Source organism: Saimiri boliviensis, chromosome 1 (genome assembly GCF_048565385.1).
Source record: "Saimiri boliviensis isolate mSaiBol1 chromosome 1, mSaiBol1.pri, whole genome shotgun sequence".
Classification (NCBI taxonomy): Eukaryota; Metazoa; Chordata; class Mammalia; order Primates; family Cebidae; genus Saimiri; species Saimiri boliviensis.
In genome coordinates this window covers 184,364,405-184,388,634 of record NC_133449.1, presented here as the reverse complement: position 1 = coordinate 184,388,634, position 24,230 = coordinate 184,364,405, and the positions used below count along the sequence as shown (strand labels likewise).

General features: G+C 40.3%; 1 non-coding gene across 1 annotated transcript; it reads right to left on the bottom strand.

Moving 5' to 3' along the window:
• Positions 1-1,720: 1,720 nt before the first annotated feature.
• LOC120365614 (U6 spliceosomal RNA) lies at positions 1,721-1,827 on the bottom strand. Its single transcript, XR_005580509.1, has one exon. It is a non-coding gene; the product is annotated as a U6 spliceosomal RNA (small nuclear RNA).
• Positions 1,828-24,230: the final 22,403 nt, after the last annotated feature.

Here is a 24,230-nt window from a genome sequence, read left to right as displayed (position 1 = left end):
CATATTATATGATTTTAATGAATATTTCTTGTATATATATATATATAATTGCACTTTAGGTTCTGCAGTACATGTGCAAAACATGCAGGACTGTTGCATAGGTACATACATGGAAATGCGGTTTGCTGCCTCCATCCCCCTGTCACCTACATCTGGCATTTCTCCCCATGTTTATCCATCCCCAATCTCCCTACTCCTTGCTGTCCCTCCCCTGTTCCCCACCAACAGACCCCAGCGTGTGATGCTCCCCTCCCTGTGTCCATGTGTTCTCATTGTTCAACACCCACCTATGAGTGAGGACATGTGGTGTTTGATTTTCTGTTCTTGTGTCAGTTTGCTGGGAATTATGGTTTCCAGATTCATCCATGTCCCTACAAAGGAGACAAACTCATCGTTTCTTTATGGCTGTATATTCCATGGTGTATATGTGCCACATTTTCCTTGTCTAGTCTATCATCGATGGGCATTTGAGTTGGTTCCAGGTCTTTGCTACTGTAAACAGTGCTGCAGTGAACATTCGTGTGCACATGTCTTTATAATAGAATGATTTATAATCCTTTGGATATATACCCAGAAATGGGATTGCTGGGTCAAATGGAATTTCTATTTCTAGATCCTTGAGGAATCGCCACACTGTCTTCCACAATGGTTGCACTAATTTACACTCTCACCAATAGTGTAAAATATTTCTATTTCTCCACATCCTCTCCAGCATCTGTTGTCTTCAGATTTTTTAATGATTCTAACTGGTGTGAGATGGTATCTCAATGTAGTTTTGATTTGCATTTCTCTAATGACCAGTGATGATGAGCATTTTTTCATATGTTTGTTAGCCTCATATATGTCTTCTTTTAAAAAGTGTCTGTTCATATCCTTCGCCCACTTTTGAATGTGTTTGTTTGTTTGTTTCTTGTAAATCTGTTTTCGTTCTTTGTAGATTCTGGATATTAGCCCTTTGTCAGATTTTTTTCTCATTGCAAATTTTTTTTCCCATTCTATTGGTTACTGGTTCATGCTAATGATTGTTTCTTTTGCTGTAGAGAACCTTTGGAGTTTAATTAAATCCCATTTGTCTATTTTGGCTTTTGTTGCCAGTGCTTTTGATGTTTTAGTCATGAAGTCCTTGCCTACGCCTATGTCCTGAATGGTTTTGCCTGGATTTTCTTCTAGAGTTTTTGTGCTGTTAAGTCTATGTTTAAGTCTTTAATCTTTCTGGAGTTAATTTTAGTGTAAGGTGTCAGGAAGGGGTCCAGTTTCTGCTTTCTGTATATGGCTAGCCAGTTTTCCAAACACCATTTATTAAACAGGGAATCCTTTCCCCATTGCTTGTTTTTGTTGGGTTTGTCAAAGATCAGATGGTTGTAGATTTGTGGTGTTGCCTCCGAGGCCTCTTTTCTGTTCCATTGATCTATTTCTCTGTTTTGGTACCAGTACCATGCAGTTTTGATTACTGTAGCCTTGTAGTATAGTTTGAAGTCAGGTAGTGTGATGCCTCCAGCTTTGTTCTTTTTGCTTAGATTTGTCTTGGCTATGCAGGGTCTCTTTTGATTCCATATGAAGTTTAAGGTGTTTTTTTTCCAGTTCTGTGAAGAGGGTCATAGGTAGCTTGATGGGGATAGCATTGAATCTATAATCTACTTTGGGCAGTGTGGCCATTTTCACAGTATTGATTCTTCCTAACCATGAGCATGGAATATTTTTCCATCTGTTTGTGCCCTTTAAAAATATGAAACGCTTCATGAATTTGCATGTCATCCTTGCACAGGGGCCATGCTAATCTTCTCTGCATTGTTCCAATTTTAGTATATGTGTTGCCAAAGTGAGCACATGAAATACAATTCTAAATACCCTTAATATATTTGTTTTTAAAATTACTGCCTTTTTCTTTTAACAAATATCAATTCAGTACCTACATAGGGCCTGGAATTCTGAAAGGCATGGGGGGACAATGATGTCCATGATAGATGAGATCCCTTTCTTACTGTTTATAATCTGGGAGGTCCACGTTAATTTTAAAGGGATCCTATGTTAATAAATCAGATATTCTGTGGGATGGTTAATACTGAGTGTCAACTTGATTGGATTGAAGGATACAAGTATTGATCCTGGATGTGTCTGTGAGGATGTTGCCAAAGGAGATTAACATTTGAGTCAGTGGGCTGTAATGGCAGACCCACCCTTAAGTGGGTGGGCACCATCTAATCAGCTGCCAGTGAATATAAAGCAGGCAGCAAAATGTGAAAAGGAGATGCTGGCCTAGCCTCCCATCCTACCTCTTTCTCCCATGCTGAATGCTTCCTGCCCTCAAACATCAGACCCCAAGTTTTTCAGTTTTGAGTCTCAGGCTGGCTTTCCTTGCTCCTCATGCTTGTAGGATGCCTACTGTGGAATGTCATGAGATCTATATCTATATCTGTATCTATATCTATATCTATAGGAGTTTGTTAAGTATTAACCTACATGCTACCCCATATATATATGAGTTTATTATATATATATGAGTTTATTAAGTTTTATGTATAAACTCATATATAGAATATATACAGAATAAACTTATATATAAAAGTTTATTTTGTATATATATATGAGTTTATTAAGAATTAACTTACATAATATCCCATTTTATTTTTATATATAGGGGAGTTTAAGTATTAACTTACATGATATATATATTATATTTATATATATATATATAATGGGTGTATATATGTACACATATATATAAGGACTAATGTTCACATATATATAAGGACTAATGTATACTGATTAATACACTGAATAATACATTCTGTAAGGTCTTGAGGAGAGTTGCTGGCTGAGGCATTGTGGGCTAAGAAGAAAAATCTATACCTAGAACACATAGCACATATTAATTCTTTGCCTCTTCATCACTGTTAATATGCAGGATATTCAGCAGTGACAGCAGTTAGATCAGCATCAATCAGAGGGACTCATGATTCTGGGCATGGGCATACCCCCTTCCCTGCCAAGGCTTCCTTATGCAAATACTGGAGTGACCAGAGTCAGAGGCTAGCTGGTGTCTACTGGATGAGTCATCTGTAGTACAGAGACTTCCTTTGCATCTCTGATGGGAATTGACATGACACACAAGTATCAACAAACTTAGCTCCCACTGTCATGGATCCTCCTGCGTGCTTCTTTATCCTCCTGCATGCTTCTTTCCCATACTCCTTGTCTTTAATTTTCAAATCTTATTCCTTGTGGGACCTCTAACCAAATCATTTGCCATTGCCTATGAATCTGGGTATGTATTTACCTCAGAGCTTTTCCACTCCACACCAAGTTAATGAACAGATATATTGCTCAAAGCTCTGTCCATTGTGAAGATTTCCCCTCCTTATTTTCAGAGAACTGCTCTGGGGGTGTGGCAACTGGACAGTTTCAGACTGCATAAACAAATCTAGTGGATCAATGCATAAACCGGACCTAATCTCTTATTGGGCCATCGTATGAGTTGCGGTAGAGATAGAGTCACAATAGTGGTAGATGTCATGGGGGTATGGGCTAACTGTTCATGATACCTGGCCTGTGCTCCTCCTGACCTGCCTGGTACCAATTTTCATCATATATGTTGGGTTTCTGTTACACCCACTCACCCTTTTGGGTTGGTGTTTTTCAGACATTGATCCTGTAGGGTAACAGAATATGCCGCCCTAAAATATGCCATGTTGGAATAGGATTATTTCAAGTTAAAAACACTTAAAAAGAAGTAGATGAAAGAAGGGTAATCTGAGCTTTCTAAAAGCAGACAATAAACTCCCATGTGAAAGGTATTCTCCATATACCAGAAGGAAGACATTCTTATCACCAGACATGAGTAGCCGAAGCCAGGAAAAATCTGTACAAATGAAGTTTGTTAAACTGGGTTAGTTTAAACTTATCTTTCTATTCTTCCTCCTATCACAAACCCCTTTGTAATGTCATATGTTCCTAATTTACTGCACATTATTCAAACTAGTTATGTAAGCTTTTAGCCCTAACTTCTTCATTGTATTGTCATTTGTCTAGTGAGGTCTCCCATGCACATGTGAAAATTACTAAATACAATGTGTATGCTTTTCTCCAGTTAATCTGTCTTCTGACAGTAATTTATAGGGCCTCAGCTGAAAAATTCGAGATGAGTAGAGAAAAAAGATTTTTGCCTTCCCTAGAAGGCCATGACCGAGACCATAGTCTCCACCAGGCCCAAGAGAATATGCTAGTAGCTGTTTTGGGAGGGTCAAGATTTCTCTGTTGTGGGCAACATGGCCTTGTTTTCAAACCTTAGATGTCTGCACTATGATTTTTACTTCAGGGTTCTCATATCAGGGCTTGTCAGGAACATCACACCCATCCTTATCTACCACAGTTATCTCTAGCATTAGTCTATCTGCTGGGTTATATGGACCAAACAGTAGGGACACATAGTACAGCTCAAACCTGCTGCTAATCCCTCTCTTGGTCTTGACCTCACTCAAAGTGGAAGCCTTTTAGTCACCTGACTAATAGAACTGAGTAGTAGCTTCAAGTATAGGTCCTAATTCCAAAAGCCAGAAAGCCTTGCAAGGCCTATGCCTCTTACTTAGCATAAACTAGTAGGAGGTGCAAGTTGTAGTGACTTACCTGTTCCTCTGGAGGAGGTATCACAGCATGCCTCACACTAACAGATCACTCAAAACTCCACACCTAACAGGACTGTCAATTCTTATAAGGCGTTTCTCCTTCAATTTCTTCAGGGACCATGTGTACTTGATACTTCTAATCATCAGATATGGTTTTAATGATATTAAAATAGTGGGCCTGCATAGTGTTTTGTGGAATATCAAGATGATCAAGAGCTCTGATTCTAGGGCAAGAACATATACATTTAAGACAGGGTCTCTTCTGTTGCCCAAGTTGGAGTCCTATGGTGTGATCACAGCTCATTGCAGCCTCATCTTCCCAGGCTCAGGTGATTCTCCCACCTCAGTCTCCTGAGTAGCTGGAACCACAGATATGCACCACTATCCCTGGCTAATTTTTTATAGTTTGGGTAGAGACAGAGTTTCCCCATGTTACCCAGGCTGGTCTCCAACTCCTGGGTTCCAGCAATCCACTGACCTCAGCCTCTGGAAGTTCTGGTATTATTATCCTGAATATGTATTATTGTCTTTCCCAGCCTATCTATATATATATATGTGGGATTCTTTTAGAAGGGAATTGAAAATAATGTCATGAAACAAGTGCCAGAGTACAAAATACATCTGGAACAGCAGTTACAAGTGAGAGTACCTCATTCATAATTTTATTGTAACGCACCGTTATCTACCACCTTCTTTCTGGTTTTTGGAGGGATTATACACGTGAACCCAGCTGGGGAAGCCTGGCGACATCTAGTCCTATAAAAGTTGTTTGTAGGTGGCATTCATTTCTACTGATCTCCTCAAATGCAATATCACTTCTCTGATTTTCCATCTTGGCTCTGTGGATGTGGGGAGCAGGTTTTAAATGTTTCTCAATTTATAGCTTAAGAAATCAATGTGAGGGTTCTACCAGCTTCTAGATACACCTTTAAAAGTTATGCACCCAGGGTAGGTCTGCAGACCCACTGGACCCAATGTGAGGTGAAGCTGGACTAGGACTTCTCAGGAACACCATGAGAAGATCTGGAGTCTTAATACCAGTATTAGCTCAAACTCTGTATCTAATAACTCTCAAAAGGTCTTGGTATTCCTCTTTTACCACTGTACATTTGTTCTAGCAAATGCCCACAATCCCTATGTAGAAGGATGGTGGTACAGGTACTATACATGCTTGCAATTGCATTCTAGGCTTCTTCCTTAAAAGTACCTGGTTTCCCATCCAATTGATGGGGTTCTGGATTTGAGAACCAGCTTAATGTGGTTTTTCCATTATAGCCACTGTCACCCTTTCTTGGTGATTTGGGGGCACCTAAGTCAAGCCACTCTTGTTGATACTCACTTCTCTGCACTCTAAAAACATGAAGGTTCATTACCCACTGCTGTGGATCTTTTGCTGGTCAAAGCCTGCTAGTTGCCATTTGTGTTGTAATTGTGTACAACTTGCCTCTACTGATTAAATACCATCAGTTGACTTCTGCCATTTCAGCATCCTTTCATATTGACATTAAGGGTTCTCCTTTCATAACAGCATCTCCTACTATCGACTAGCCAGTTACCACGAAGCTTCTCAACCATTCTGGTGCCTATTTACCAGTCAATTCTTTACAATTTATGGAAGGTAGTGTCTTCTCAGCCTGGCAGTGGATTGTAGTCACCTGGCAGGTCACTGAACTTATGTAATAAACCCAATCTTATATGCCCAGTTCTCTCAGCATTTTAGGCTCTTTCTTAATACTATGCCAAGAAGTTCCAGCAATTCTGCCTCATATACTTTAAGCTATCATGATTTTAACTTTCAAGGAGTCTTCTAGAATTATATTAGGACTAACTCCAGTAACACTTTTTATAGTTTCAGATCAAAATAATGTTGTTATATCAATAAGCTATCCCATCTGGTCTTGTATTTCACCTTCCCTGCTCTAGACCCCTCATGATTCTCCTTAGGCACTTTTGGCTGGTTCTGCCCTTACATATTATGCAGGTACTATAGCTATCTCATGGCAAATAATTGCTTTCATTGAGTATAAGTTGAGCATTTTTAATCCAAAAATCCTAAATCCTAAATGCTTCAAAATCCAAAATATTTGAGCACCTACATGATACTCAAAAGAAATGCTCATTGGAGTATTCTGGGTTTCAGATTTTCAGATTAGAGATGCTCAACTATAGTTACCTGTACATATTCTAAATTCTGCAAAAAGCTAAAATACAAAATACTTCTGATCTCAAGCATTTTGGATAAGGGATGTCCAATCTGTATTTGGGATATTGCTTGAACAATGTAAAGGCATGACTGTTCTTATTGCTCTAAAGGTAAAGATAAAAGATATGGATAGATCTTAAGAAGGTGATTTTGATTCAGGTGAAAACTTTGCAAAATCTCTAGGCAATGAACAACAGCTCTCTTTTATCAAGGGAAACAGGGACTTCTCTTATCAGTACAGAGGGTTTGAGGAAACCTGGAGTTCCCATGTTCTGTACTTAGATGTCTCCAACTAGGGCCTTGGGGGTCTCAATCTTTTCTACCTTGACACAGAAATTATCCAGGCTGTGATATCTGTCTCTTTTTAAATTGTGGAACTCTCAATCAAATCTGGTTCATTTTTTTTTTTTCAGAAGAACCTTCCCTCCAGCTATAGTGGATGAGGGTCTCTTTAAACACTGCCACGATGACTTTAAGTTTTTATACCATTACCTGAGTTTTTAGTTGGCTGATCTGTGTCTGTTTTCTTCCTCCATTAGTAATAACCAACTAATTCCATATTGCCAGGGATCAGACCCTAGAGCTACTGCATAAATCAGTGTACCCCCCTCTGCTTATATTCCATCCTATTTACTATTCTGATAAATAGTATGAGAATCATACAATTTATTACCAGTAATGATTTGTCATGCAATTAATCCAAATTCCAGAATGGGTATCTAGGGATGAATTTCTATAACCAGCTCTCTTAGGTTGGGTTCCCCCAGAGACAGAACCTGAGCCAAGGAGTTGAGTGAAAGTAGTTTGTCTTGGAACCCACCACTAAGAGAATAGAAAAGTGAGACAAGGAAGGAAAAGAAAGCCAGAGTGTTATTAGCCATTGATATGGTTAGGCTTTGTGTCCCCACCCAGATACCATCTTGAATTATAATTCCCATAATCCCCACATGTCAAGGGGCAGAGCAGGTAGAGGTAATAGTTGAGTAATAGGATTGGTTTCACCATGATCTTCTTATGATAGTGAGTTCTCACGAGATCTAATGGTTTCATAAGGGGCTCTTCTCTCTTTTGCTCAGCTCTTTGCCTTCCTGCCACCTTGTGAAGAAAGTGTCTTGCTTCCCCTTTCTTTTCTGCCATTATTGCAAATTTCCTGAGGCCTCCCCAGCCATGCTGAACTCTGAATAAATTAAACCTGTTTCCTTTACAGATTACCCAGTCTCAGGCAGTTCTTTATAGCTGTATAAAAATGGACTAATACAAGCATGCTGTCACTGTGGGCACGTGAGACTCAATTACACTGCAGTTTGTAGGGTCCAGTGTAGAACATGCCTCAAAGATATCTTACCCTATGGGTGAGAAACATGGGGTATTTTTGCACTAGTTAGTATAGTCATTGGATAAGGGCTGTTGTTGGGTTAAGAACAACTCCCCAACATTGTCTGTTGTCTACCTATTTCATAGGCAGACTGAGCATGTTCTTGCAACTAGATAAAGTCATCAGGCAGAGAATCCCCGGTGCTTGCAGTGAGATTTTATTGACTTACATGGGAATAGTAATGGCAGTGAGATATGCATAGGACCCTGACAGTGCGTACTCCACGTGCAAGTAGCAGTGAAGAAAGAAATCTGAGGAGTTGAGAGAAATGTCTTCCAAAACACAGACATGTGGATTATCTGTGAACAATGAATGGGATATTCACTTATTTCATTGTTTACAAAAGTTAAGTAGGATAGTCTTGATGCAGAGGCAAATAAATATATAGTTTGGATGTCAGGTTATTAGCTGATGTTTCTGATTTCTCTTTGAAATAGGTGTTCATGTAATATGTTCAGGACATGAGAAGTTAGAATGTCTAAGATTTTAGGAGATTGGACTATTTTTTAAAGATGCTACAAAGAAGAGAAAACTGACAAAGTAATAGAAACAAAACCTAATTGCTGGGTAATTTTACAGGACAAATTGAGAGTAGTCACCACAATATAGTTTTACTCTAGAAACATTAATGCATCAGACTGTTACAGGCTTTGAAAACAGATATTCTCTGTTGGCTCTTTTACGGGTGTGTGGATAAAATGACACAGACAAAGATGTTGACAAAATATAGAGAAGGGTTGAAGGAATGGATCATGTAACCTAAGGCAATCTGAAAATGAAAATGAAAAGAACACTGCATGAAGTCTAGTAGGAAATAAAAGGTTTCAGTGCAGCCATAGGTCTAGTATGTTGGGCACACTTAGGTAAGAGAGCCCCTACTGTGACACAGATGACAGATAAAATTATATTCTCTTGATTCTCGTGAAAGGAATATGGGCAGGAACAATTTTTAAAAACTCAAAACCAGAAAACTTAAAACCTACTCTTGAGGGACTAAAACTTACTTAAGGATTCTGGATAGAACAGGAAAAAATGTAAATCAAAATGAAGAGTAAATGTCACACACAAGGTTTCCAAATGCTAACATCAAATTGCTTCTCTTTAAATGTGTGTGTGTGTGTGTGTGTGCACGTGTGTGTGTGCACATTCAATCTCTAGTGCACACACATATATGTGCACTGGAGATTGGATGGGCCCACTTCAAAACTCAGGTGTTGTCAATAAGATGGCATTTAAGAGGTTACAAGTCTCCCTTAGTAGAAATATTAAGGCCCTTTTAAAAGTGGCTTCAAGCAGTGTTCGGCTAGCTTGCTATCTTGCTCTTCTGCCACGTGAGGATGCAACAAGAAGGTCCTCAACTGACCAAATGCCAGTGTCTTGGTCTTGGACTTCCAGGTCCAGAACCATGAGAAACACATTTCTGTTTTTCCTAACTTACCCAGTCTCAGGTATTCTGCTTTTGTACCGTAAAATAGACTAAGACTACATATAGGTAAGTTTTTCTTTTTTAAATTTTTAAACTATTTATTAATATTTAAACTGAGAATTCCATAACATAATATAAAATGTAATATAATTTAGGAAGGAATAAAGTCATAAAGCGAAGGGGTAAAAAAATTATTTAACAGTCCCTGATTCCAGGGGACCTCACAGTGTTCACGGTTATAACAAGGTACTACTAGAGTCCATTGCAGTTTATCCTAGAGCACAAACACCTGAGTCCATTTCAGTTTATCCTAGAGTACGAACACCTGAGACTCTCAAATAATTTAGTGGGGAGTTTAACCTGGTGGTTGAGAGCCTGAGTTCTGGAGTCAGACTGTATTAGGATCCCAGCAGGAATCAACAGATACATTCAAATTATTTTAATTTAAGAGAGATTTTCAAAAATTTACTACATCTATTAGTAACATGAGTATGGATAGACTACAAAGGTGAGTTTTTATTATGTAGATGTTGTACATGAATTACTTAGGCAGTACCTGAACTCAGAGAGTCTGAGGCACAACTAGAAGAAATGAATAGAATCTGAGACAGTGGATATAGAGAGAAAAGTATCCTGAAATTAGTAATTCAGCAAATTGTGAGCCACAGCCAAAGACATTATCTTAAATAAATTACCATATAGTAACTGACTGTTATGTTAGAAACACAGTCACGAATCAGAGGATTCAACAGTGAAATTTAAGGCAAGTCAGTGCATTAAGCCTGCATGGCCAGCATCCAGGCTGTAGGAGGGTGCTGAGAGGGGAACATAAAACACTTGGACAAAGTTCGGTATAAAAGTGGAACATCCCCAGGAAGTGAAAGCAGTGAAGTTGTATTATTGTATAGACAAATGTCAAGGACCTAATCAAGGTGTTCCCAGAGACCTTGATAGTGAAACCAAAATCAGCTGCAGCTTGGAGATTTCATATATGGTTATTGCTGGAGTAGGGGTTTGCTCATAAGAGACTGATTTCATACTGGTGAGAGCAGTGGATTGATTTTACGTTGAAAGGATGTGGGAACGGGAAGAACTGAGAAAAGAATAGATCTTTACAAGTGGGATGCAATGAGTGAACATGAATATTTCTAAGCCTAATATGTACCAGTAATGACTGAATTTAAAACACTCCAGGTGAGAGGGGGAGAATTGGAAGCAAAGAGAAGAAGTGGAGGCTTCGTTTGGGAAATTTCAGAAGGAAGCTCTAAATCCACAAAAAAGGAAATATTAAATTCTAGGAATCTCCAAAAACAATTTCCAGATCAATGTCAGGCCCAGGAAAATAACCTCTTGGTGGTGTTGAGAAATAAGCTGGAAATCAAAGAGAAAAGATTTTTGACATTGAAAAAAAAAATTGAAAGATACAGTCAGGGACTGTAGATCAATTTATAAATGAGTAAGTATGAATAAACAAAGTGATCAGAGGTTTTAATAGGGACGATTCCATGAACTGAAGACTTGAAAGTTAAGTATCTTAGCCTAGACACTATGGACTCCCAAGGTGCCTGTGGAAGGAACTTAGGTGGTCAAGGAATTTGCATGAGAAATAAGTTACACCCTAGTTTCCACTAATCTTTAACTGGAGCTTCACATTTCCTTCAATTATGAATATTGGCAGTAGCAATCGTAGTAATAGCAGCACCCATGACCAATAGAAGTTATGGATATTCCACATGACACTAAAGTTATTGCAGATCTCAAAATGTCATTTATACTCATCCATATTTTGAAATTACAGTACTTATTTGATATGGTTGGCTGTGTCCCCACCCCAGTCTCACCTTGAATTGTAATAATCCCCACGGATGTCACGTGCAGGGCCAGGTGGAGATAATTGAATCACCGGGTGGTTTCCCCCACACTATTCTTGTGATAGTGATTAAGTCTCGTGAGATCTGATGGTTTTATAAATGGGAGTTCCCCCGAACAAGCTCTTTTGCCTACCACGTTGTAAGAAGTTCCTTTGCTCTTCCTTCATCTTCTGCCATGTTTGTGAGGCCTCCCCAGCCATGTGGAACTGTGAGTCTTTTAAAACTCTTTCCTTTATAAATTACCCAGTCTTGCGTATTTCCTTATTAGCAGCATGAGAACAGACTAATACAATTCTTTGACCCACCACTAGCTCTTGTTATTTAATACACTAATATAGGAGTACATACGTGACTGAATCAAAAAGTCATTTTTAAAAAATAATAATATATTTGACTTCCCTTGTTATCTTATGTACATTATTTTATGCATTAAAAAATATTTTGAGAAGGGATCCAGAGGCTTCACAGATTTCCTGTGTTCGTTACCTAGGGCTATCACAGTGAAGTATTGTAAACTGGGTGGCTTAAGGAAGGGAAATTTATTATCCCACAGTTCTGGAGGCTAGAAGTTTGAGATTACGGTGTTGACAGGGTTGGTTTCTTCTGAGGGCTTTTAGGGAGAATCTGTTCCCTGCCTCTTTCCCTGTTTACAGTGTTCTCCTGGCAATCTTTAGCATTCCTTGGCTTGCAGGTCTGTCACTGAGATCTCTGCCTTCATGTTCATTTGACATTCAAATTTCCTCCTTTTAAATAAGAATGCTAGTTATATCGGATTAGGGCACATCCTGCTGACCTCGTCTTAATTTGCTTTCCTTTGTGAAGACTTTATTTCCACATAAGATCACATTCTGATGTAAGGCGGGTAGTGGTGTTAGGACTTCAAGTTATCTATTATTAGAAGCACAGTTCAGCCCACAGCACTTCCAAATAGGTCCATGGCACATGAAAAGGTAAGAGCCTTGCTTTAAGGCCATTTGGTCACAGAGGAGCCTGATAATACTTCAGGTTTAGCTGGAATGGCTAACCCCTGAAGCCTACCTAGCCTGCCTAGGATTTATCCCCCGGTATTTCCTTGAGCAGGCAAATGGTGCTTTAAAATGGCTGACTTCCTAGTGATCCCTGAAGGAGAGGAGTGATACCACCACAGAAGACAAAGTGAAAAGACTAAATTCCAGGGGCCCAATGTCAGGAGGGGAAATCCCTGCTAATCTCCCCAGGTGGTGGCAGCTGAGTAAATTACCTAGCAAGCAGCTGTAAAACATTACATTGCAATTATCCTCCAAGAGTTCTGAGGACTTGTAAGCAGCTAAAGATAAAAGGCATTACCGCTTCAAGACTTGAGCACTGTGAGAGGAAGAGCTTCTTCCTTTGCAATTTTACACTGTTTGAAGAGATGAACCTCATGGGACAGGTTTCTTTTAGAAAGTCTTAAAGTACAAATATCCCCCTAGTTGTGTGAGAGTCTTGCCTACATGCATAAGACATGCAAAGGAATTACATAGGGAAAACTAATATAATGAATGTTATGAAATAAATATGGCATGCACTTCTGGAATGAAATCTGCCAAGAGTTCCTACAGTAAATATTATGATTGCCTATTTATATCCTGACAGCAAAATATAGATTGCAAACATTTATTAAGTACCAGGTACTATACTGTAATTTTTATAAGAACTCATTTAATCCCTACAACAATCATGAAAGGAAGGTACCATGATTAACCCCATAGGAAAATAAGGATCAGAAAATATAAATAGGTACACTTCTTTTATCACTGAAAGTAACTGATGGAGTAACATATTTAATATCTGTTTTTAAATATCCGTTTTTAAAGGAGTTTTAAAAAAACTCCTTTCTAATGTATACAAATAGATCTTGTGATTATGAAAATCTTTTTCAATAATAGAGTCATTGTACTTTAAAAAATTTCTGCAGATTTTGTCTTCTACCTCAAGTGTCACTGGAGGAGGGCAGTGTGCTTATAAAGAATTACACTCAAAACCTTTTAAAAATATTGCTATTTATATTAAAGTCTCAAAACTAATGAAGAGCCATTTACCTCATGCAGTAAGTGGGAAGGAAAAAAAAAAATCTAACTGGATCCAATTTCTGAATGTGCTTGCTACAGATCAAGATGTATTTATATGAGTAAAATAGCTGTAGTTACGTAAGTAAAATATCTGTAGCGTCATATGCCTCCCATTTGTTGATGTAAAACCGATTCAGAGATTGTACAAATGAAGCATGAACTCTGTGATCTGCAACAATATATACTTGGACTACAGCTTTCAGTTCAAAACAAATTTTCTACTTTATACCTACAAACCAGGTGTTTACTAAGCCTTCTCCCTTTCTTTGCAGGGGGTCATTCTCTAAGCACCAGAGTAAAATGCAAGGTTACTGTCTCACTCATTTTTCCCCCACAATTTTCGCCTTTTCTGATCATCTTCTCTAGCCCAAGTGTTACTGGAGGAGGGCAGTGTCGTTGTAAAGAATTAAAACCAGGTCTTTTAGAGGAAAGTAAGCTCTAATCTGCTTATCTGCTAATTTTTATAGTGTCAATGCTCTAACAATAGCCAATTTCAAGCTATTGACATAGACAGAGCAGGAGCATCACCATCTTGAACAAACACCATAAGTTTAAGTTCCCCTTGATTAAAAACTGCCTAAATGTAATTCAAAAAAATCAGCCTAATGGCTAATGGCAGCATGACCATAAACCACAAATAACACCTCCAACCAGAAACATTCCAGCCCTGAGATAAACACCCCTCTGACCAAAATCATGCCAGCCCTTGAGATAACCTCCCATCCAACCAGAGATGTTCCATCCCCACAATAAAAGGCTCCTGCACACAGAAATATTCTGAGCCTATGATAAGCTCTCCTTTCTAAACCCTTAAATACCTTAGTCTGTAAGAGAGAACACTCCTTATCGAAATTGGCCAGAAACCCCTCTCAGGGTTTTTCTCCAAAATAAGCCTGTCTTTGACTCTTGAGCCACTTTTTGTGTTTGTTTCTTCTTTCTTCACCTCTTGCATCTGGTGCCAAAAACCTGGGACAGGTGTGGGGGGTAGAGGATCTCTTGCAACCCAGGAAGCAGTGGGCAATGGCAACTCATGCCAGGGTAACTCCTGGATCCTGAATCTCTGGCCACACACACCATCTTTTCTCTCATTTCACTTTTTGAGCAATTTGCATGAGGAGGACAACTAATCTGAAGGGGACTGGGAGGCTCAAGCTGGGGCTACACCCCAGTGGGCTCTTGAAACCCTTACGTCTCAGGAATCCATCTCTGACCACCTGTAACAGATATTCTCCTCTCTACCTCTTGTCCCCTCTTCTTCTCTTTCTCCCTCCTCTCTCTCTCTCTTTCTCTTCTTTGTATGGCTCCAATTCTGGAGGCCCTTTGCCAATTCTGGCCAGAACATCCAACACCAGACCCTAATCCAGCACGCTGGTAAGATTTGCTTTCCCCTGACTTTCTTTCAGTACCCAGGAAAGTCAGGTCTGCCATCCGGTCCTCAGAGGACCAGGGGGACTGAGCTAGAAGAAATCCTGGGGCCACCCAGTTTCTTCTCAGCTTAACTGTCCTCTTCAAAAAGAGGATTCCAGGTCTTTTTTACTATGGATGCCTAGAACAAAGACAGACACCCTTGGCCTGCTCTTACCAGGCCATATGGGAGCCAAACAATGCCACATTTCCACATCTTCCCCACTGGGCTGTCGTCTTCACAACCTCACCAAACTTGGCTTACAAGAGCGCCTAAAGCCAAGCATTTAGTTTATTTATTTATTTATTTTTATTTATTTTTTTTGAGACGGAGTTTCGCTCTTGTTACCCAGGCTGGAGTGCAATGGCACGATCTCAGCTCACTGCAACCTCTGCCTCCTGGGTTCAGGCAATTCTCCTGCCCCAGCCTCCTGAGTAGCTGGGATTCTAGGCATGCACCACCATGCCCAGCTGATTTTTTTGTATTTTTAGTAGAGACGGGGTTTCACCATGTTGACCAGGATGGTCTTGATCTCTTGACCTCATGATCCACCCGCCTTGGCCTCCCAAAGTGCTGGGATTACAGGCGTGAGCCAGCGCGCCCGGCCCAGCATTTAGTTTTTTATTGTAACACAGCCTGGCCTTAATACAAATTAGATAATGTCAACTGATGGTCCCAAAATGGCACCTTTGACTTTCAAATTCTGAGGGAACTTGACAACTTTATAACCAGGAATGGCAAATGGCAAGAGTTTCCTTATATTCAGGCTTTCTTCCACCTTAAGTTCCATCCCTTATGACAAGCTTGTACCCCTCATGAAATCCTTCTTAATGAAAACCCTCCCGGGATGTCTCCTTCCTCTGAAAACCTTTTCCTCTGAAACTCCTTTTGACCCTGCAGATGAACCCCCTCCATGTTCACAACCCCCTGTATCTCCTCCTCACCTGTCTAAACCCTCTGCCCCATTGGCCCCTCCTGCCCCCTAGCCTTTAACCCCAAACCCCACCTGTCCTCCCTCCCTAGGCATCCACAGTAAAAAGACCCAGAATTCTCTTTCTGAAGAGGACAGTTAAGCTAAGAAGAAACTGGGTGGCCCCAGGATTTCTTCTAGCTTAGTGCCGCTGGTCCTCTGAGGACTGGACCGCAGACCTGACTTTCCTGGGTACTGCAAGAAAGCCAGGGGAAGGCAAATCTTACCAGCGTGCTGGATTAGGGTCTGGTGTTGGGTGTCCTGGCCATTTAAAAACTACTTCATTACCCATTTAAAAACTAGTCCAGCCAGTCAAATCAGCTCTCTCCTGGAAGTAACTGGGGCCTTACTCACATTCATGTCCCTTTCTTTGTGTCTGATTTGTTGCAGATCAAATAGTATCTGGGAGATTTCTCTGAGAATCCCTCTCGGTATCACAGGGGATTCCTTCCCCATAACCCAATCCTTTAATTTTAATTGGCATGACATTTATATAATTCTAACCTTCACTCTCACTCCTGTTGAAAAATAATGCATCTGGGATTCAGCTGAAACACATGCAGATGAAATCCACAATCAAGCCCCTATACAAAATCCAGTGGCCAATGCTGCAGCCTCCCATAAAGACCCAAATTTGACTTACCAACAGAGAGACAATGGCATCAGGTGAGGAGACCACACAATTACCTGTCTCCTGGCAGGCATGGACAAAAATTCCCACCAGACAGTTAATTATGAAAAACTTGGAGAAATTGTGCAAGAGCCCCAGGAGAATCCTGCCCATTTTTTTTTAATCATGCCTCAGTGAAACTATGCTAAAATATACCAATTTGGACCTAGAATCTAGAGAAGGTTCAACTTTTCTTCACCTCCAATTTATTTCCTAATCTGTCCCAGACATCCAGAAAAAAATTATAAAAATTAGAGGAGGGTCTCCAAACATCTAGGCAGAACCTCCTAAATGTAGCGTTCTGTGTCTTTAACAAAAATGATGAATAAAAAATTCAAAGAGGCAAATATCTCTGTTTAAAACCAGATGCTTGCCACTGCTGTTCAAAAGTCAGTTACACAGAAGCCTCCCAATAACCCAAAAGGAAACTCTCCCACCTCTGGGAGTCTGTTTATGACGTGGCAACTCTGGATACTGGGCAAAGGCTTGTGTGGTGGCCCCGTGGATTATGGAGACTCAAGCCCACCTCTCACCTTCTGGCTGCCAATATGTTAATCCCACCCATTCTCTCCACAATACTCCTCCCAATTAAAAAAATCAGATGTCTCCCATAGACTGGTTCAGAATTTGCAACAAATCAACCCTGCTGTTAGCCCTGTTTCCCAAACCCCTATAGCCTACTATGATGACTTCTCCCCAACACTAGCTATTTCTCTGTATTAGGCCTCAAAGGTACCTCTTCTACTATCTCTCTACATCCCGCCTCTCAAAGCATTTTGTTTTCACTTGGACCAACCCTGACACAGGCAATTTCCAACAAATCACCTGGACTGTCCTCCCGCAGCGGTTTAGGCACAGCCCTCACTATTGCATTCAGCCATTTCAATTGGACCTTTCCCAGCTACCTATACAACCTAGCATTTTGCTTCAGTGTGTGGATGATTTACTTCTTTGCAGCCCCTCTCTAAAACATTGTATTTAACACACCACCAGGCTTTTAAATTTTTTTGCTGAATGTGAGTTCCAGGTATCCAAAAAATCCCAATTAACCTCTCTAAAAGTTTCATACCTAGGATTAATCATAACTCCAGACACTCAAGAAACCCCACTGCCATGAAAGCAAGGCACTCAACAAATCCCCATTTCCTAAAACAAAAAGGACTTACTTTTTTTCCTTGGATTTGGGTTATTTCTGATTATAGATTGCAAATTTTTCCATTATTTCAGTAAACTCTTGTATAAACACACAAAAGGAAATATTGACCAATCATTTACACCCCAGATGTTTATCATGTTTTCTTTTACCTAAAACATGCTTTATTGCAGGCCCCCACTTTAGGCCCTCCAAACCTCCTAAGACCATTTTATGTGTATTTACACAGTTCTCATAATCAGGCCCTTGGACTATTGGCCTAACTCGTGGGAGATTCCCTCAAAACAGCGGCATATTTTTCAAAACAACTAGACCTCATTTATAAAACCTGGCCTCTTTGCTTAAAAATTTTGGCCATGGCCTCTCTACTTATCCCTGAGGCACAAAAACTCATGTTCTATGAATTCCTTCAGGTATTTTCTTCTCACAGTCTATAAGATATGCTGTTATGTAATATGATATTATAGGCATATTTAGAATCAGTGTATATATTAATTTGTGTGTTTTGGGCTAGGGCTAGTGGTCTTATCAGCATACCTAATTCTACTTGTTGGGAGGATATACCCAAACACAAGGCAAGGGGGCAGCTTCTTGTCGTCTTGTAGACTGTAATCCTTCTCACAGTCTGCAAGATATGCATAGTCTACAAGATATGCTCAGCCATAAGGTGCTCACCTCCATCCCTTCCTCTTGCATGCAAGCCCTACATTCAACTCTCCTTCAACACACATACCCTCTCTCTCTCTTCATACATATTCCCCTCATAGTCCCATCACTCTTTTACCTTCAACACTAATTTTGGACCCCGACCAACACTCATGTTGATCTAATTGAAAGTTTTCTCAGCATGTTTTACCATCTTCCACTCACATAAAGGGAGCCCCAGATTGGTTTATAGATGGCAGTGCATAAAAAAACCCTCCCTTCCAAGCAGGATATGCCATCATTGAGGGATATCATGATGATACCCACACTCTCCCACCTAGAAGAGTTGTAGAGGCTGCCCCCTTGCTTTGCCTTTGGGCATATCCTCCCAACAAACAGAATTAGTTATTCTGATAAGACCACTAGCCCTAGCAACAAAACACATAAATTAATATATACAATGATTCTAAATATGACTATAATATCATTCACTCCAATGCCCAAATTTGGAGTGAACATGGCTATCTCATGGCTAAGGGAACTCCTATCATTAATGGAAAACTAATCCATCATCCACTAAAGGCAGCTGTGCTTCTAGAAGAGGATGCAGTTATCCATTGCAAAGGACATCAATCAGATAAAAGCCACATTTCTTTAGGGAACCATGAGGCTGACTACTAGGCAAAACACCCCTTAACCAATCATCTAATTCCCTAATATCTATTTCCCCTCATACAACATACCCCTCCTTTTATCCAGAACACCAAATACAACAACTAATCACAGTGGGGGCACAATTCAAACCCCCGTACTGGTTCATACAAAAAAAATTGACCTACCTGACCCTGAAAAAACAACTTATGGAATATCCACAACCTCTTCCACACTAGCCATTCCCCTCTGCAATATTTCTTAAGTTCCCCCTTACACATAACGCCAGATAAAAAGGAACAGTTGAAAGCCATTTCCCACCAATGCTTTATTTGCTGGAAAGCTTCACCCCACTGCAACACGAAATCTCTTTCTATCCCAACCCATCAAGCCAGGTGACACCTTCCAGGACAGGACTGGCAAATTGATTTTCCCCATATGCCCCCAGTAAAAAAGGTTTGATTTCTTTTGGTTCTGGTTGATACCTTTTTGGGGGTGGTAATTGAGGCTTTTCCCACAACTAACAAATGAACTGCTTCTGTCACCTCCAAATTAGTAACAGAAATCATCCCCAGGTTCAGTTTGCCTCTTTGTTTTCAATCTAATAGTGGTCCCGAATTCATTTCACAAATTATTCAAACACTTGCACAAGTCCTAGAAACCAACTGGAAGCTACACATCCCCTGTCGACTTCAATCTTGGGAAAAAATGAATGACATCCTAAAAAACACCTTCACCAGGTACTCCATATAAGCTGCTTCATTATACAGCCAGACCAACTCATTCCTGCTCTAAGGAATCTCTGGCTTCAAGGAACTTTCCAGGACTTCTCTCCTACCCAAATAGCTTTTTTCTCTTTTTGCTTGTTTCTTTCAATGTAAATGCCCTAATCACATCAACCTCACCAATACAATCACACTGAAAGTTTGACACAGGGTTAGTTAGGAAGCAATGACAGTTTGGGAGAGGAGGAGACATAAGCAGCTTATATGGATTTTTCTTCCTTTTCCTCGGGATTCAGGTGAGGTGAAGGGAAGTGGGGCCTGTGGATACACAAGAGAAGGCAGAAGAGATTTTATGTTTGTTTGTTTGGGTATGTGGTGAAGGGAAGTCTGTTTTCTCGAGAACCAGTTGTGGAGTCCCTGGAATTTTGCTGCCGTGGGTGCAGTAAGGATGATCTTGTACGGTCTCTTCCACTTAGGTGTAAGGGGGAACTACGAGTAGGCCTGGGATCTTTTACCAGAACCCAATCTCCTGGCTGTGGAAAGGGATTAGAGGAGTCAGCAATGGGCTGTGGCAGGTACTTGTCGGCATGTTTCCAAATGAAATGATGCATGGTATGTAGAAAAGGGAAACAAGGGGGGCTGGTAGAGGTGGGGCTTGACCATGAGGCGGAGCAAAAGGGTAAGTGGTCTCCCATCAAGAGTTCAAAGAGGCTGAGAATTAGAGGTTTACATGGGAGCACCGAATTTTTAGAAGGGCCAAAAGTAAAAGTGTAACCCAGTCTTTATGTGCATGGAGTGAGTACCTGGTGAAGGTGTTTTTTAGGAAGTTCCCATTATACAGCCAGACCAACTCATTCCTGCTCTAAGGAATCTCTGGCTTCAAGGAACTTTCCAGGACTTCTCTCCTACCCAAATAGCTTTTTTCTCTTTTTGCTTGTTTCTTTCAATGTAAATGCCCTAATCACATCAACCTCACCAATGCAATCACTCCTCACTGCTCTCAAACTGGAACGCTCTATAAACCTTACACCATCCCTCTTTCTGCCAGCTAACTCTACCTTTGCTCCGGAATGCTGGATGTGCTTATTGCTGTCTTCTTCAGCTTACACAGCCCTTCCAACACCCCTTCCTTACCTTCTAACAGGAAACATAACCCTAATTTACAAACTCCAAAAAGGAATATTTTTTTTTTGAAAGAGCTGACACCCTGGGGGCAATTATCTCACTTCCAAGGCCAATCAGGCCAACAAATAATTTGAAACCTATTCCAACTCCCTACAACACCTCAAGCCCCATGGTCCTCCCATTGCAGGGCCATAACTAAACACACCCCCCTTTTACAACAAGCCTCACTTTGCTTTTCAGCCTCTGAGGGAAATTTTCCTGTAGGAGCCTTAACACCTAACCAATACAAGTGCACTATCATTGTTAAACACCCATCTGACTATCAAACTGAGTTGACTGCCAGGTATCACCTAAGCAAATGGAGCATTTCTGCCACTGGTCCATTTTATAGCCTCTCCCTCAACCAAAGGCTCCAGCCTAACTTGTGATATTTCCAGTGCCCTCCTTTTTTCGTGGCTTTATATCGATGGTGCAACATCCTGTCACATTAAATATGTAAGAAATAACTCTTCCTATATCTCTACTATAGTGAGTGTCTCCCTGGCTGCCTCCTTGTCCACGGAGTAATGAACCACAGGAAAGAAAAGACACCCAATCTTTTTTTTTTTTTTGAGACGGAGTTTCGCTCTTGTTACCCAGGCTGGAGTGCAATGGCGCGATCTCGGCTCACCGCAACCTCCGTCTCCTGGGTTCAGGAAATTCTCCTGCCTCAGCCTCCTGAGTAGCTGGGATTACAGGCACGCGCCACCACACCCAGCTAGTTTTTTTTTTGTATTTTTAGTAGAGACGGGGTTTCACCATGTTGACCAGGATGGTCTCGATCTCTTGACCTCGTGATCCACCCGCCTCGGCCTCCCAAAGTGCTAGGATTACAGGCTTGAGCCACCGCGCCCTGCCGACACCCAATCTTTAATTCGCTTGTTTTCTTTCCATATCTCTGTATTTATGACAAAGGCTTATTCTTTCTGTGTGGCACCAACACATATCTGTCTCCCCACTAACTGGACTGGAACCTGTACCCTAGTTTCTTTTTCTCCCTCCATTGAACTAATTCCTCCTAATCAACCTTTGCCATTTCCTTCCATCCAATATGTTAGAAGAAGGAGGACCACCTACATCTTTCCTTTGAAGGCCACCTTAGGTGTAACCTCTGGACTTGGATTGGAAGTAGGTGGATTGGCTACCTCCTTAACATACTTTAAAGCTCTCTCAACAGAACTACAGAGTTCTTTAGAAAATATAGCCTGAAGCCTTGTAAGAGTCCAAGACTAACTAGACTCCTTGGCTGAAGTAGTCCTCCAAAATAGATGAGTATTAAATCTTAAAACAGCTGAAAAAGGGAGCCTCGGCCTCTTATTGGGCTAGGAATGTTGCTTCTGTCTCAACCAATCAAGCCTAGTAAGAGATGCTGCTGAAAATGTTAAAGGGCTAAAAAGTTAAGGGAATACCAAAACAACCAAGTAGATTCTTAGTTTGGGAACAAAAAACATAACATGGGTAATCCCATTCCTGGGTGCTCCCCAAGAAATGTGCCTAGCACTGATGTTCTTACCCTGCCTGATTAACCTTTTTTAAAGATGTTTAACTGACAGGATCATGGCCATCTCACAGATAACTGCCCAAAAACATCTACAGATGGCATTGCTCTTTCAGTCTGAGACCAAAGAATCTCTGCCCTCACCCTCCAGCAGAAAGTAGCCAGAAAGAACACACCACCCCTCATCCTTTTATAACTATAGGGTCTAGTTTGACAGAGCAGGAGTATCATCTTAACCAAACACCATTTTAAGTTCCCCTTGATTAAAATCCACCTAATTCTAGCCCCAAAAATATTAGCCTAATGGCTAATGTCAGCATTCCCATAAAAACCATAGATAACGTGTCCAAACAGAAATATTACAACCTGAGATAAACCCTCCTCTGACCACAGACATGCCAGCCCCAAGATAATCTCTGCTCCAACCAGAGACATTCCAGCTCTGTAATAAAACTCTCCTCCACACAGAAACATTCTGAGCCTGTGATAAGCTCTACTTCCCTCAATCCTTAAATACCCTTAGCCTGTAAGAGAGAATGCTCCTAACCAAATATCAGCCAGAAGCCCCTCTTGGGTTTATTCTCCAAAATAAAATTTGGAGTCTTCGACTGTTGAGCCACTTTTTGTGTTTCTTTCTTCTTTCAACTTTTGCGGTCACTAAATCTAGAACTGAGAGGAGATGTGCAGTAGCACACTATTGTGCTTCTACCATTCAGATACAGTAGATTCAGACAGTCTTGAGATCATATGTAATGCTAACATGTAGTAAAGTAATAAGGAAGTAATGTTTTGAGTATTTACCTTTGCTTATAATGTATTTAATTGTAAGTTTATGTAATTTTTAAATATAAACTTCATTGAGATGATTTACATATCATTAAATTCAGTGTACAATTCAGTGGTTTTTATCATCAGTTTTGCAATAACCATCTAATTTGGGAATATTTTCATCACCCCAAGAGAAATTCTGTGTCTATTAGAGTCAGTCCCATTATTCCCACTGCTGATTTCCCACTCTCCCAGCCCCTGACAACCACAAATCTACTTTCTATTTCTCTAGATTTGCCTATTCTAAGCAATTCATATAAATGAAATTATGCAATATATGTTCCTTTTATTGAATTGTAAAATACACATGTGTAAATACATGGTTTGGGAACAAAATCATAACATGAGTAGTCTCATTCCTGGGTCCTCTCCTAGAAATATGCCTAGGACTAATGTCCTAGATGGAGATAGATGGAGAGATAATATATAACACAGGTACTTTGTATCAGCTGGGTATTGATTTTGCAAGAATCTTCTAGTATGTGGCTGGACTTTTCATTTTCCTAACAGTTACTTTTGAAGGGCAAATAGTTCTGATAAAGTCAACAGGGTACCTTTTGTTTTAGTTACTGATTTTTTGTGGTCTATTTCAGAAATCTTTGCCTAATTAAGGACACTAAAACTTTCCTTATTTTCGACTACAAATTTTATAAGATTAGCCATTTCATTTAAATCTATATTTCATTTAAAATTATATATATATATATATGGTGTTGAGGCTGGTCATAGTGGCTCATGCCTATAACCCCAGAACTTTGAGAGGCTGAGGTAGGCAGATCACCAGAGCTCAGGAGTTTGACAGCAGCTGGGCAACATGATAAAACCCGTCTCTACAAAAATATATAAAAATTAGCCAGTTATGGCAGTGGGCACCTGTTCCTAGCTACTCAGGAGGCTGAGGCATGAGAATAGCTTGAACCTCAGAGGGAGACAT